At 39.6% G+C, this 16189-nt stretch overlaps 1 protein-coding gene across 1 annotated transcript in view; it reads right to left on the bottom strand.

Annotated features, from left to right (window-relative positions):
* Positions 1 to 13194, bottom strand: part of LOC105022717 (cadherin-18) — a 64359-nt gene extending 51165 nt beyond the window's left edge. The window contains exon 1 of the mRNA XM_020040944.2: positions 12876 to 13194. The gene's annotated coding sequence lies outside the window, so the exon portion shown is untranslated. The remainder of the gene's footprint in view (positions 1 to 12875) is intronic.
* Between the last annotated feature and the right edge of the window lie 2995 nt (positions 13195 to 16189).

Raw genomic sequence — 16189 nt, 5'->3', positions numbered from 1 at the left:
ACAGTTTTTCACAATTTCTAAGACATTTCTTGAAACCTTCACCCATTTTCTCAAAACTTTAAACCCTGATCCAACTCTTCAAAGAACATTCATAAAACCCCTGACTCTTCTGTCAAAATCAAACACTCGCCTCAAAACCATTTCATCTGTGCTCAACATCTGTGCTCATACACACAGCTAGTCAATATATAAACACTACAGAGCTTTCATTATACACTACATGAAAAAAAAATGGAAAACACAGCGTGAAGGGGAAGAAGTTACAGATTGTTTTTAAATTGTAAATAGTAAACACAATTTGCAGTAAATAAAGTATAATAACCACAACTTAGTTCAGTGAATATACTGAATATTCTAAGTCCTTGCAAGTATTACAGTATTGTATGCCTATATATTCAGCAGATGCATAAAAATACAGCAATCCACTGCAAAAGCCCAATGATCAATGAAAAGCACATTACAATAAAATCTAAAATGTTGTTCAACTGCAAAACCAAAGTCAATGAGAGATTCATTCTTCCTGAGCATCATGTCCGGCCAGGGGACTCATGCTCCTCATCCACCACCTCTTACACATACTGTTCCTCCTCATCCACCACCTGACATGTACTCTTCCTGCTCGTTCACCACATCTGACATGTATTCTTTCCTCTGCCTCAGACCTGTGCCACCTGTGTACTCTGAACTGAGATATATTCTGAACAATTGGTTTGATCACATCTTGAGAAACAAGTGTGAACTATTTCGCCGCCATTTTGCAACACGAGTGCATCACAATGTGAAATGTGATTTAGTGAAGTGAGAATGTGTTAAGAGTTTTAAAAATCGAGTGAATGCAATTTGCAAGGGGTGTCTAAATACCTGAATTAGTTTTGCCAAAAGAGTGAGTGATTCGACAAATGGGTTTAGGCCACTGAGAATGGGGTAGTGTTTTAGCAATTCAGAAAAACTGTTATATCAAGCAACAAAAAGTTACAGTGTTGTACAGTACACAGGAATGGAGAGAAAAGAAAACCTGACTCCTCAGGCATTGTCCTGCCTGTCATTTTGACTTGGCCACATGTTTTCATCGACATCACCAATTATGTGTTCGCTGCCCAAGCAACAGGGGGAAAAGCACCTAGCATGGTGGATCCTTCCATCGCCAAGCTGAGAAAAAAGTCTCAATTGGATTGAGGAAGGGGGAATATGGTGGAAGGAGTAGCCTTTCTATCTGGGGTGGTTTATGAGCCTGGGGCCCTATGTTATCTTTCTGGGGATGGGAAAAAAGGTCAAACACTGCATCAAGGACCACCAGAAGGAGTGCTGTGTTATAAGGGCCACCAGAAGGAGTGCTGTGTTATAAGGGCCACCAGAAGGAGTGCTGTGTTATAAGGGCCACCAGAAGGAGTGCTGTGTTATAAGGGCCAGGTGTGACATGGTGATGGACCACCCCCTGCTGACTGGCAGTAGCACACATTGTGATGACTCCTTAGGGAGTTTTTCCTAGCCACTGAAATTCAACACTACTGTTGTTTGCTCCTTGGGGTTTAAGGCCGGGTGTCTCTGTAAAGCACTTTGTGACAACTGCTGTTGTAAAAAGCGCTTTATAAATAAATTTTGATTGATTGATTGATTGACCACCCCTTTGGCCAGGGACATCCCCCCTTGGTGATGTTTCCACCCCTTTGGCCAGGGACCTCCCCCTTGGTGATGTTTCCACCCCTTTGGTCCAGGGACCTCCCCCCTTGGTGATGTTTCCACCCCTTTGGTCCAGGGACCTCCCCCCTTGGTGATGTTTCCACCCCTTTGGCCAGGGACCTCCACCATTCTCTGTAGCCTTGGTTCCTTCCCCAGTGCTGCCTCTTGGTCAGAATGAATCCTTCCTCCTCCTCTGCCTCTTACCCTTTCTGCTCATTGTTGCTCCCTTTTTTACGCTTGACAAAACGAAGAGAACTGAGTGAACCATTTGGTTAGTTGGGTTTGCACAGGTGAAGTGTGTCGTAATGCACTAGCACTTTGAGGTTTGTCTGGTCACTCACAAATGGTGTTTTCTCAATCACAATTGTGCTCACAATGAGAGTTGTGTGTAGTGTTTTGCAACATGAGTGAACTGGACTCACAAACTGAGTTGAAGCAACTAGAATGTGTGCTTGGTTCAGCAGAAATGGTTCAGGGTTCTTGGAAGTTAAACTTGAACATTTAATCATTCCGTATATGCTTTTCGGTCATGGTGTGTGAACAAATAGGAAAAACTGTAAACAAATTCTCCAAACCAGTACCAACACTGTAAGCTATTTGCGGTCCATATAGATCCAACACAAGAGAAACCACGACACAACACGTAAAATGCACTTTTATCATTTACTCACAGGTGGCGTTAAAGGACAATCCAAGGCTGTTGAATGTTTTTTTTTTTGTCAGCGTGAAAAATGGAAGTGCCGACACTTAAACTTCAATACCAAATGAAAGCTTAACCACTGCACTAGTGGGACGGTTGGGCAAAGTATTGAAGATGCAAGCAGAGAAATGTGAATGTGATAAAACAAAGGGCTTATGAGAGGGAAAATAGGTTTACATACCAAAGCCCCAAAGTCACCAAACCTCTGTTGACACGCATGCCATCCATCATCTGTTCCCCAGTACCCCCCACATAGGCGAAGGATAGGGAGGTGATCTATCTTCTCAGCCTCATTTATTTATTTACCTCTGTCAGTGTTATGAGTGGCCCTGTTGGTGGGCTCAGGTTGAGTTATGCAATCCTTTTCCATGCAGTTCCACGTTGCGTCAGGGTAGTCAATTACAGCCATTTCCGAAGATGTCAGATTCACAGGCACGTGATTCAGCCGTACTATTCGCGGTATATCATACATTTGTCAAGTCATTTAAAATATAATGGTAGATTTACATATTTTCTATCACAGTAAAAATACAAACTTGTTATGAATTAATGCTTTTTGGACAGAGTGCTTGTCATGCAAGATGACAATTAAATGTCCTTAACATATTTCTGGTACACATAATTGAACAAGAGGGTTGTGCTTCAGTTTAAAAAAAAAGGGGGGGGAACTATGCAAACTACATACAGTATCATAGAATAATCGCTCATCAAATAAATCAATGTTTAATGCAAACTGGTTAAACCAAACCCTTGAGACACAGTAATTCCTCTACGATGAGTGGACCTGACAAGGTCCCATTATGCACTATCTTAATTTGCCATCAGTGTTACATGGTGTCAGGGACTAGTTCGCCTTAGAGGAAGACATGAATTACATTAACTGACTTAAATCACAGTTACAAGACATTCGAAATATTAGAAGTAAAATACGGGAAATCACGACGAAAGAGAAACAATATACAGAAACATAATCCTATTGAAGTGGTAAATGTGAACCATACTATGTGATATTTGCACGGCAGGTTCAGTAGGTGGTTGTATGTATTATGCCTCTGCATCCATACGACCACATAAGGATTCAAGAAACTGATTGAAATTAATACAATACAATAAGGTTTTCCATCGTGGTAATTTTCCACCCAGAAAAGGATTTTCCATCCTTCCAGCCAGCTGACAATTTAAAAAGAGTGGGACATGCACATGCTCGAGCCTTCTCTTATCTTTGGAAATTGTGGATAAATGTCACATTGAAATTCCACAGTTGGGCATTAGTCAGAGATGAAGGATTGGCACTGCTACTGGTCATTTATTTTCATAGCTGAGCCAGTGGTGGTGTGTGACTGAGATTACAAAGGGGGTGGCATTCATCTGGGCCAGGCAGTCACTTTAGTAGGCCAGCAACTGCAGGAAGGTCAACATCATGGTACACTGAAACCAGCAGGGGGGCAAGTAATCACATCCTGGTGTCTGATATGTGCAGAAAAAGAAAAAAAACAACAATGTGATAAGAGATCATTTCCTATATTAAGTTTATAGTACAGCACATATAACATTAACTTGAATGGCAAAAGTGTGTAATCTAATACTTTCATTACTTAAGTGCTATGCCCATCTGATTGTCCATAATGTCTAGGGAGCAGTTCATATTTATGTATTCCTGTGTTAAGACACTAAAAGATCTCTGGGTTGAGATTAACTTCAGTATCCTTGAACACAGTCGGAGAGCTGGTTATTATGTTTAAATGGTTTAAAATGTTCAAATTGACCCTCCCCATGAAGTAGGTTCAAGTCAAAGATAATTTACTGCCTCTCTCTTTTGCGAGCTAAAGTACTGTAGAAGACATTATCAGACATTTTATGAAAACGTCTTTTAAAGTTAATAAAGTTGTTTTTCTTTATACTTTTCCACTCGCTTGGAGCACTTGAGTGTGCCGCTTATATCACATAGAGTTCTCATCATAATTCCCCCCTCTTCTTCACTCAGCTTCATATGCTTTGTATTCCTCTGCACATAAAAGAGTGCTCGCTCTGCATCCCTCCTCAGGAGTTGGCTACAGCTTGCTTCATAACCCTTCCAAAGGCTCTACATTTTTGGGGACTTTTGCAGTGTTTCTGATTCCCTGTCACCCTACTTTTGCTCATCCTCTCACACTAGGGTGTCAGATAAATTAGGGAGGGAGGACCGGGCCCCTTACAGAGACTTGACAGTCTTTTATCTCATGAGCGTGTTATTTCTGTGGCCACATTTTCATCGCTGTCTGGGATCACCGGTGTAGGTCCGTCATCTATTCCTGTGGACATTCTTACTGACAGGGCGCCTTTCTGAGTAAGTGATAGAGTGGCTAAAGAGCAGATAACTGGCAAGCGGCATCAGTATCAATCTTGTTATACTGACTGGGTGCTTGGTAAGTGTACCAGAGATGCTAAAGCTAACAAGGGTTGATTTCCACGTTGCTCTGTTTCTCAGTGTGGTTTTACAGACCGACCTGATGTCTGTTTGATTCTGTCAGGGATTGTGTAGCGCTGGAGTGGCGTCTGTGTTGGCTTTGTTAGACTTGCTCATCCCAATCCCATATGCACCGGAATGTTCTTGCTAGAAACTGATAAAGAATCTCACAATTCTCCTGAAGCACCCAGTGAGCAAAACAGGAATTATCGTAGTTCTCCATTAACTAACATACTGTACAATTACGAAGCCTTAGAAGTGATCTTAGGGTCATAAAGATATCAAATAGCATTCAGAGGAGAATCACTGTCAATGTTTGAGAAGTAAAGAAAATTTGCAAAAATGTAGATATAAGATCGGACCGCAATGAGCTTGACACAGAATGTATTCTTAGGCCACATCTCTGTTGGTTTATCCTAGGAAATGGGAGTTACGTAAACACCAATTTGGATTGTTGCTGAAATGACAAGATCAATTTGCGATTTACTTAATCTAAATGTTAACTCTGCATATTCTAACTTTGACTGAGCACAAGAATAGTGGGCCATAATTGCCTGGAAAACTCTGGAGTACATGCCTTAATATAGAAATGCTAGTGAAGCTGCCAAAGCTGGACTGAAACAGTGTCAAAAGCAACAGGTTGTGTACCGACTAGACCAGGCCAGTAAATTATGGCTGATTCCACACAAGCATCTCAGCATCCTAAAATAAAGGCTGTAGTTTCCAAATCTAACCTGTCCCTCATGATCTTGACCATACCAAAATACAGAAACCAGTCTCAAATTAGCCATTTCAGTCAGTCACATTTCATAGCTGTTTAGAAAAGGGTTTATGTAATTGGGATAAATTTGATAGATTTGAGTTTTTTTTTCACTCAAATCTATCCCAAAGTATGCTAGATGACAATATAGAGCAAATGTATGTTTTATATGCTGAAATACATTTCTCAAACATGGCAATACCAATTGCAGTTGAAAACAAAATGATGAGAAGAATGTATTACCTTAATTCCCTGTTTATAACCAGCATTGTGTAAAAACCACACCATTAATTTTATAGATTTGTGCGTATACAAACCAGAGTATTAACCACAGCCATATATAAACCAAATTTGCCTGGAGAATAATGACTCGTACATAGATTACATTATTAATATTAAACATCTGTCATAGGGGCAATACCAAAATAAAATAGTTTTTTGAAAACCTTTTAACGCCAATTGTGTCATATCTGCTACATGAGTTTCTGAGACGTCTATGTCACCAAGCATTCATCTGTGAAAACGTTCGCCAGTGGAAACAGTTTAAAAAATTTCAACTCGTGTATTAGCTGCACCCATGTCTTAACCGCTGTGGTTGAATTGTTTTCAAAATCTGTGTATAAACAGGAAATTATGGTAACCATCTGTGAATATTGAAGTTTTCAAATGAAAGTTTATGTCCCAAAATGTCAGTCGGTAGTATGAACGTGCATGAACGTTTATCAACCTCTGTAAGGTAATTATTAAAAATTCCAACCTGTAAAAATGTAACTGTTTGCATTTAACCAAGCCAATCCATGTTTTAAAGTGACACACTCAAATGTTTATTTTATTGTTGGTGTCATGCTGTAAGACATTGTGATTGTTTATGCAAAGGTAACATCAGAACCGATATGGTCTAAAAATATGCATCATATTACAACTGCTCTGCCTTACAGTGATCCACTTGTGATGATGATGATGATAAGGATAATTGTCAGAGTTTACAGTATATAATGAATGCCAACAGAAATATGATACTTTGACACAATACAAAATCCTAATTTTCCACAGGAGACCTTGTAATATAAATGACAGATATTTGTGTTGAAGGACTAGGGTGATCAATAATGGAGGGAAAAAATAGGTCAGCTTACAGATAATGAAATGCTTTATTGACAAAGACAAGTGCAGACATAGCATGGCGTCAAAGTGAGCAGACAGATCAAGACACTTGGCAGAGACCTCTAGTATGGGTCTATCATTTTCTCAAAGCCTTACTACCTTGTTTAATATCTATAACACCCTGGTTATGTGTCATAATGTCTCTTGCAATACTGGTTACAGGAATCCTCACAACAGCTTGTGTATCAGCGTGAAATTCAGACCATATTTGGCTTTGTTGTCAGATGACAAGCTTAACCAATATATCAGGGTTGTTGTTATAACTCCATGGATACAAAGTGGCTTGTTAGTTGCTGAAGTGAAACAGCTCCCTACCTCGAGAGGAAAATGCTCTCCCGCCCAGACCCAACGGTCTCTCACAAAGATGAAATTTATTTAATTTAACCGCCAGAGGAACATTTTTGTTTTCCAAATGCTTACTGTCTACAGTGTCTAGTTGTGCTTGCACACAAAGCAGGCTAAATGAATTTGTCATAATGGAAACATTGGATATCAAATAGTAAAACATATTAGATATTTATTTTGAGCTACAACATTATCAATAGTCTAGCATTTATTAAAATAAACCAATGTATTCACAGTATTTCATATTCATGCATGGGGCAGAACATGCTTTAAAAGTAGCTAAAATGTGTAAGGCCAACTCAGCAAACGTGATGTTCTAAGGTCATCCAGGGTATCACAATACAATCTCCTAAAGATCTGGGGACGTCCTAGCAAGTTTTCATCTCATTGCAGAATTCCAAAGATTGATATTAGGGGAAAATGTAAATAAAAATACAAAAGTGAAAGTCAACCACATGATTGTCATCATAGTAAACAATTTTCAACATAGACAAACCAGGTATAAAATGCACTTCATCGTTATCTGTAACAGGAAAAACACTTATGCTGGGCAAACCCTTCTACTAGATAGTTAATCTATGTACAGCTACATTTGGTCTACCTTCCAGGTTCTTAACCAAGCCTAAGCTGTATGGGGGAGGACAAAATACAGGAAACATTGAACAATATTTGAAAATGATGGACCTAACAAGGAGTAGTGCCACCATTTCCCTTCAGTACAGCTCCAGTCGGTCTTGGGATGTTGTCGTGTCCTGCACTGTGTGTAGTTGGGTATTTCACCATTCTTCAAGAAGAAAAGTTCTATGAGGAATGGAGCTTTAAATCTACTACACACTGCACTCCGGGACATTCCATAAAGATCCAATGATGTTCAGATCTGGTGATTGGGATGACTGTGAAAGGTGTTCAAAAAATCACTCCTGAATTTGTTTAAGAGAGTGAATGGGGGATTGTCATCCTGGGGGTTTGCAGGAACAGTGTTGTGCTTTAAAACGGCTTGATTAATGGTGTCGTTTAAGCAACCATGTAGAGCAATCATCAGAACCATGAGATGGCTGCGCATACCATTACGGATCCCTCAGCATGTTTTACACCCTCAGCATGTTTTACAGTTGGTAGCGGGAATTGTGGGCTGACATCCTTTGGCTTTCTACGAAACTTAAACCTGTGTAATTGTAGGAAACAGGGTGAAAGATGACTCATCACACCATTATTCTTTCCATTGCTCATGGGTCCAGGCTTTGTGCTCCTTACACCAAGTTAGGCGTCTTTGTGCGTTGGCTTTGGATACAAACGATTTCTAGGTTTTTGAAGCGCACAACATAAGATTTTCACAGAGGTGATGATTCAATCCTGCTGTAATTTTCAAGGCTTTGATTTATGACACTGAGCAACTGCCCTGTTAAGTGTTGATCCATCCCTTCGCCTCTGACTTGCGACCACTGTTCCTCTTTGCTGATACGATTTGTCCATGTTCTGCATATGTTGTCACAATGTTAGAGAATGTTCCCTCTGACACATTGAATACTTTGAGTTGGTTTTGTGACCACTGCATCGTCCACCCCTTGTACAGTGGGGAGAACAAGTATTTGATACACTGCCGATTTTGCGGGTTTTCCTACTTACAAAGCATGTAGAGGTCTGTAATTTTTGTCATAGGTACATTTCCACTGTCAGAGATGGAATCTAAAACAAAAATCCAGAAAATCACATTGTATGATTTTTAAATAATTAATTTGCATTTTATTGGATGACATAAGTATTTGATCACCTACCAACCAGTAAGAATTCCGGCCCCCCACAGAACTGTTAGTTTTTCTTTAAGAAGCCCTCCTGCTCTCCACTCATTACCTGTATTAACTGCACCTGTTTGAACTCATTACCTGTATAAAAAACACCTGTCCACACAATCAATCAAACAAACAGATTTCAACCTCTCCACAATAGCCAAGACCAGAGATCTGTGTAAGGATATCAGGGATACAATTGTAGACCCTGCACAAGGCTGGGATGGGCTACAGGACAATAGGCAAGCAGCTTGGTGAGAAGGCGCAATTATTAGAAAATGGAAGAAGTTCCATGCAAGATCTCACCTTGTGGAGCATCAATGATCATGAGGAAGGTGAGGGATCAGCCCAGAACTACACAGCAGGACCTGGTCATTGCACAGTCTCAAAGAAAACCAGTAGTAACACACTACGCTGTTATGGATTAAAATCCTGCAGCGCACGCAAGGTCCCCCTGCTCAAGCCAGCGCATGTCCAGGCCCGTCTGAAGTTTGCCAATGACCATCTGAATGATCCAGAGGAGGAATGGGAGAAGGTCATGTGGTCTGATGAGACAAAAATTGAGCTTTTTGGTTTAAACTCCACTCGCCGTGTTTGGAGGAAAAAGAAGGATGAGTACAACCCCAAGAACACCATTCTTTGGGGATGTTTTTCTGCAAAGGGGACAGGACAACTGCACCGTATTGAGGGGAGGATGGATGGGGCCATGTATCGCGAGATCTTGGCCAACAACCTCCTTCCCTCAGTAAGAGCATTGAAGATGGGTCGTGGCTGGGTCTTCCAGCATGACAACGACCTGAAACACAGCCAGGGCAACTTAGGAGTGGCTCCGTAAGAAGCATCTTAAGGTCCTGGAGTGGCCTAGCCAGTCTCCAGACCTGAACCCAATAGAAAATCTTTAGAGAGAGCTGAAAGTCTGTATTGCCCAGCGACAGCACCGAAACCTGAATGATCTGGAGAAGCTCTGTATGGAGGAGTGGGCCAAAATCGCTGCTGCAGTGTGTGCAAACCTGGTCAAGAACTACAGGAAACGTATGATCTCTGTAATTGCAAACAAAGGTTTCTGTATGAAATATTAAGTTCTGTATCAAATACTTGTCATGCAATAAAATGCAAATTAATTACTTAAAAATCATACAATGTGATTTTCTGGATTTTTGTTTTAGATTCCGTCACTCACAGTTGAAGAGTACCTATGATAAAAATTACAGACTTCTACATGCTTTGTAAGTGGGAAAACCTGCAAAATCGACAGTGTATCAAATACTTGTTCTCCCCACTGTATATATGCTGCTGTATTAAGATAACTGAGACCTGGAATGCGTTATAAAACAAGACTACGGCAGTCATGTTTGTGCTCTTTCTTAATGTTGTCCTCTGAAGAGAACTTAGAAGCCATCTAAATTGATGAGTCATGTTCATGAGCTCTTTTCACTACAATATGCAAGGTTGTGCTGTCATTCTCATAAAAATGTTATCTGCATTGCTTCTATCCCAACCCGCATCTCTGGCAAAAGGGGTTTTATTGGCTGGTTTGAGGTTACTGGAATTAGGATTGGTCAATGCTGGTCTGGTTTGGATTGAAAGGTTACAATTTACAATAGATTGCAATAAATGAAAATGAACTGCCTTAACTGTCCACAGAGATGGATGGTGGTTTAAAAAATACATTTTTTGAGTTTTATTTTGTCTGAATGTTTAGGTTGTCAGTGCTTAGTTAATCAAATGTAATGGAGGTCATAATTATAACTTGTATAATGTCTAATAGTTTTACAATGTAATTAAATCATATTTCCTCAGATATTTGTATTAACCTTCCTTGATTTTAGACATAATAAAAGCATTTACACATGGCTTTAATTAAGCTATAAAAGACTACATATGAGCAGTATAAATTAAAATGTCATCTTCAGGGTTATAATTTGTGTAAGATTAATGTACTATACCCATCTAAACCAATAATCACATCTATGTGGTCCTAATTCAAATGTTTCCCGGAAATCTGGCAAAAAATAACTCATTCACATGTAGATATTTGATTGCATTGACCACCAAACACAATGTAATATCACTTTTGTGTAATTTGCTGGCTTTTACAAGTTTACAAATTTTATAATGAATTCAACAGAAGTAGAACAGAAGAAGAACAAGATTAAGCCTGTAGTTCAGGTAAAGAATTGGATACAACTCCTTTACGTGTTGATATTTCGCAGCATTGTCAACCAAACCAAATCCATTATTACATTTGTAGTACATTAAAAAGACCAAAGGTATAATCCCAACTGCAATTCAGATAATTTATGTTATCAACAGATGAAGATACAAAGATTTAATTTTGTAAAAATACCTTTGAGAATTACACAAATCACCTGGAATGCCCATTGGCACAGGACTGTAAAGATGGATGGCTGAATATCAACATACTATACTACTGAGATCTTCTTCTGTGTTTTTGCGTTAGACTGTCCTTTCGTGAAGGACAACATCTGAATTATTTTGTGCGCTACAGTAAATGGCAAAGAAACTGTCCCCATTATGCTCATATTTTAAACAGCTGCTGTTCTTTAACCGAAAGACAGCTGCATGATGGGTTCTGGACAGAAGATTAGACTCTTTGATGAGAGGAAGCTGATAGAAGGTACGCAGGTAGAATCAAACAGAACCTACACAAAATAAAAGCCTTCTCTGGAGTTCAGCTGTTAATTCTGTTTTCTTTCATTTGGAAATGTGTTAATTACGGTGGGGTTTTTCTCTGCTGTCAGTCAATTGGTAGGGTTTCTCCTCAGATGTCAGAAAGAGATTTACACTCCATACTGTCATGCTGAGAACCTGGAACTGATGTCAAATAAAGACGACAGGACATCAAACCCACATCGCTTTTTAATGGTGGCCAACTTCATTAACAGTCAATTAGGTGAGGCCAGAGAACCGCCGCTCAGGATTGGTGTAAGGACGTTGTCGATCTCTCTGTTTCAGTGTACACCTTCACCTACTGCCGGACCGATTTAGAACATTCTCCCTGCAGGTCCTTCACATTATTCTACATTCTTCACGTGATTTGAGATCTTGTTGTCTGTCAGAGGTACACTGCCTGAGGCAGTGTGAAACACGATTCACAAGCAAGCCGCAGCTGTCAGTGCTAGAGCATCCACTTCAAGAACATCAACCGACTGAGAAGCACTTCGTACACATTTGGAATGGAGGTTATTGATGTCCCAATGAGTCATACCTGGCTGCGGCAATACCTTACTTCTCAGAAGCTGAGGTGTATTTCCAGCAAAATATAGCTGGGAAAATAAGAAAGCATAATTAAATGTTTTCTTTTCCCAGGGGTTAAATCCACATGTACTTAGTTACGGAACCTAAGTATTTCATCAATGTTAGTTTGAATATTTACCCAATATTTATTTTCACACTGTGAGTGAAGGTGCCTTCTGTAGAGATTCATGCGTGCATACAAAATAAAGGAATACACAAGTGTGTAGGACACCACCCTGCTAATACACAAACAGACACAAAACACACACAGACGTGCACACACGTGCACGCACACACCTTTCACTGCCTCAAAACCTTGAAATTATCCAGCCATGCAAACTGAAATTGATTTATGTGAGCTATCTGGTTTTTACCCTCTGATGTTTCGTGTTTGATGTGATGTTTCGTGTTTGATGTGCGCTTCATTTGTCTGTCAGTTCATGGACTTGTATTGTAAATGGCTGCTTTCACCTCAACTGCTTCATCACTAAAGCCCCTCATTACCCACAGAATGTACACATCATTACAACATACTTTTGTCTTCACCATCGCGTCTTCTGTACATTTCCTCCAAATCTCTCATCAGACAACAAAACAAAAGCAATTTCAAATGAGTGAAACCCCCCCTAAGCTGAAAATGTCTCTCTTGACAGTCACAAAAAAGCATTCTTTAAGAAGCAAGTGTTTTTTTTTTTCTTCTATCAACTGGAAAATCTTAGAAGTGTTCCGTCCTACCTGTTTCACTTTCAATCAAATCTCAGGGCTCCATCTGAAAGGCACGTGGCTCCGGTACCAATACCACATGCAGAGAGGAACGCAATGCACATGCTGAATTCCAGATGCTGTAAGAATGAACAAATCCAGAGCTCCAGTCACCCGGAGGACCCAGGGATGTGCATTGTCCTCATTTGAGCACCGCCACAAACAGCTCCAAGGAAAAAATGTCCATTACAAGAAAAACGAAAAAAGATACAGAGAAAAAGAGGGGGCAAAGGACAGGATGCCAGCTCATAACTCTGTCAGTCTTCACTCTCTCCCACTTGCTCTCAGTCCATCTCGCTCTCTTTCGCTTTGTCAGTCCCCACTCTCTCCGCTATACCGCTCTATTTCTCTCCCCCTCCCCCCTCCCCCCTCCCTCCCTCCCTCTTTACCACCTTCTACACATACCGACCCTCTGCTGTGTTATTCCACTCACACTAATGCTGTGTAATCAATTGTGTCGGATGGAAAATAATAGTACTCAACTAGAGAAAAGGAATCAATACGAGGTCCCCCCTGTGACACTCCTGCAGTCTGCATCTCCTCATCTCATTTGGCACGGTGTTACACGGACACTATAACAAAGGCTAACTATTTTGCAGCCTTCTGACCACTCAAATGGACAAACTATAAGCTACTAGAAACGTGTATTTTTGAAATGAAGGTTTGAAAGGGGGACTGCTTGGCTCGTTCCATGGTGGGTACTGAAGACGTTTAGGGAAAAAAGCTCAGCATTTCTTTGCAGTTTGAAAATAAATATTTAAATAAATAAAATGTTACTTCCCACGGTGTGTCTTTAGGTCAAGTTGAAATTACCATGAGAATAATAATAGCATGCATTGAAGTGCTCTCAATGTTTGTTTACCCAAAAGGTAGTTAAAAGGCAGCAGGAGTACAAGACATTGCTGTCTCAGGACTGTTTTATTTTTGTGTCTGACTTTCTCTGCTACTTCCATGCATACATAATGATTCAAAAGAAAGAAATATGTTCATAATCTTGTTTCTTGAATTAAGGTTGTTATCATCTGCCCTTTTTTGTCTCAACAACTTACACAACTTCTTCCTGGAAGCTAAAACAACCAATTATATAATTGACATATAGTATAGACTACGGTCTACACATTCATTGTAGGGTGTAGGAGAGTGGGCCAAATAATAGGGAAAGGATTTCAATGGCTGTATATCCTACTGTATGTGTGTATTGTAGCATATGCCCATCTAAAAGCACTGAAAACATTTCTTATCTGGGTCATTATTTGTGTTCTTTCTGAGGACACATGTCAGAGTTACAGGGTTTGACCTGAATACAGTCACTATCACTTGAAATGTCTGCAAAAAACCTATCCAAAATGGCATACTATAAGAGACAGGGAAACCAAATAGATTCCTGAAGAAAATGATCATGAAGAAGTACTGATAGGTTGTGTGGTTTATAATAGAATAGCATTAACAACTGAAAGTTCTTTCAACACTAAAATGCCAAGCATTCAAATACCAAGAAAGTTCTTACAACACTAAAATACCAAGCACTATCTAATATCTGAAAAGTCTGTGGTCTTGTTTTATTGAAAACCACAGCCTTTTCAGATATTAGATGGTGAATCATCTATGTGGAAATTAAGTATTAAAAGGGTGAACCACAAGAGATGCAAAGACTTTCCCCCAATTAACCTTATGAATCACGGCTATGAAATACCAACATTCAACCATCTCCTTAGAAAGATAACTGAGACTTACGCTGTCAAGATCCATCCAGTTTTACTTATTTATTTTTAATAAAGCGAGTTAGTTAAATAAAGACAGCTGATGCTGTGCTGTTATGTTATGGAATTGATGACCGTCAATAAGTACAAATGCTACCACATACAAAAGCATGGCACATTCCTGCCTTTTCTTCAGTGCCTGGCCAGAAAATAATGCTAGAATACCATCAGCTGACCACATTGTTAGGTGGTATACTGTAGCATAAAGGCTTTGGCGATACTGTTTGTTCCACCAAATACTAAATTTAGTTAGTTACATGGGGTTTATTATTACTATGTTTGCCATTATAGGAAAAGTATAACACTTAGGATGTTTTTTGCCCCCTAATTAATTATGAGTGATTAGATGTGTTTCAGACATAATTATGCATCTAAGCAGTATTATTTTAATTGTATATTTGAGAGTTATACCAAAGCTGTCATTGGTCGATTAAGCTCGCTGTAAAAAAAAAAAGAAAACAATTATTGAGTCATGTTTCATATAAACTATTGTGGCCTTTGTTTTTTGATCACACTAGTGGGGTGGTAGATTTGATTATCCCTATTCAGTAGAGTCAGTGGTCTTTCAAAAATATATTTTTAACGACCACGACATTGAAGGATAACCAGGTTGACACATTTTCTCTGGTTTTGTGAAGACTCCACCCTGACGGGAATCCTATTCCCTTTTGCAGCTGTGTTCCCACTTTTGAAAGGTAGTCTTTTAAAAATGAAGGAGGTACTACTTATTCTAGGTAGCTTGGTAGCTAGCTAGTTGTTTAAAGATTGCTAAACAAAGGCTGCTTCCGAAAATGTTTAATAAATTAGCGTAGCCAGTACAGCCAGGAGACCTGAGTGGTAATTGGTCAGCGATTAGTTTACTCCAATCACAATGTGAGATGTTCCTGTCTTTTTATACCTCAGGTTACTCAGTATAATATGCTGATTGTCATCCTAGCATGCTTGTTGGAAACAACCCACCACTGCTGCCTCCACCTGTTCGGTTCTATGTTTCCTGGATTGGTATTGAACACCTTTCTTCCTGCCTATGGGGATTGCTATTAATAATATTAAGGTGATGTTATTGTTGATAGTATTGTAGAAACGATTATGTGATGGCAAGGAGTTACCCAAGTGGAGCAGAACCTAATGCCAAGACAATGCATGTACACTGCTGTGCACAAGTTCTCTAATAAATGGTTAATCTAATACATGGTGTTCTCTGTCTGAACTATGAATTCTGGATATTGTGGTTCACTTCCAACCTTGAAATGTAAATGAAAACTACAATGCTTTACACTACCCACCCAACAACAGATGGTTGGCGGCTGGTATCCCAGCATTATGGTCTCTATCAATTGCTATAAACATATGTAACTAAGACATTGGGCGGTGCATCAAAGGGGAACTTCTTATATGAACCACAAAGTCAATATAAAAATGTATTCCTCAGAATATGCCATTTCAACTGCCTGAATAAAATACTATAATTTATTGAGCTCTGCTGATGTTATGGTGTTGGGGTGAAGATAATATTCTAAAATAGTC

This window comes from Esox lucius, chromosome 3 (genome assembly GCF_011004845.1).
Source record: "Esox lucius isolate fEsoLuc1 chromosome 3, fEsoLuc1.pri, whole genome shotgun sequence".
NCBI classification, from domain to species: Eukaryota; Metazoa; Chordata; class Actinopteri; order Esociformes; family Esocidae; genus Esox; species Esox lucius.
The sequence above is the reverse complement of the archived record's forward strand: the minus strand, read 5'-3'. Positions and strand labels throughout refer to the sequence as shown.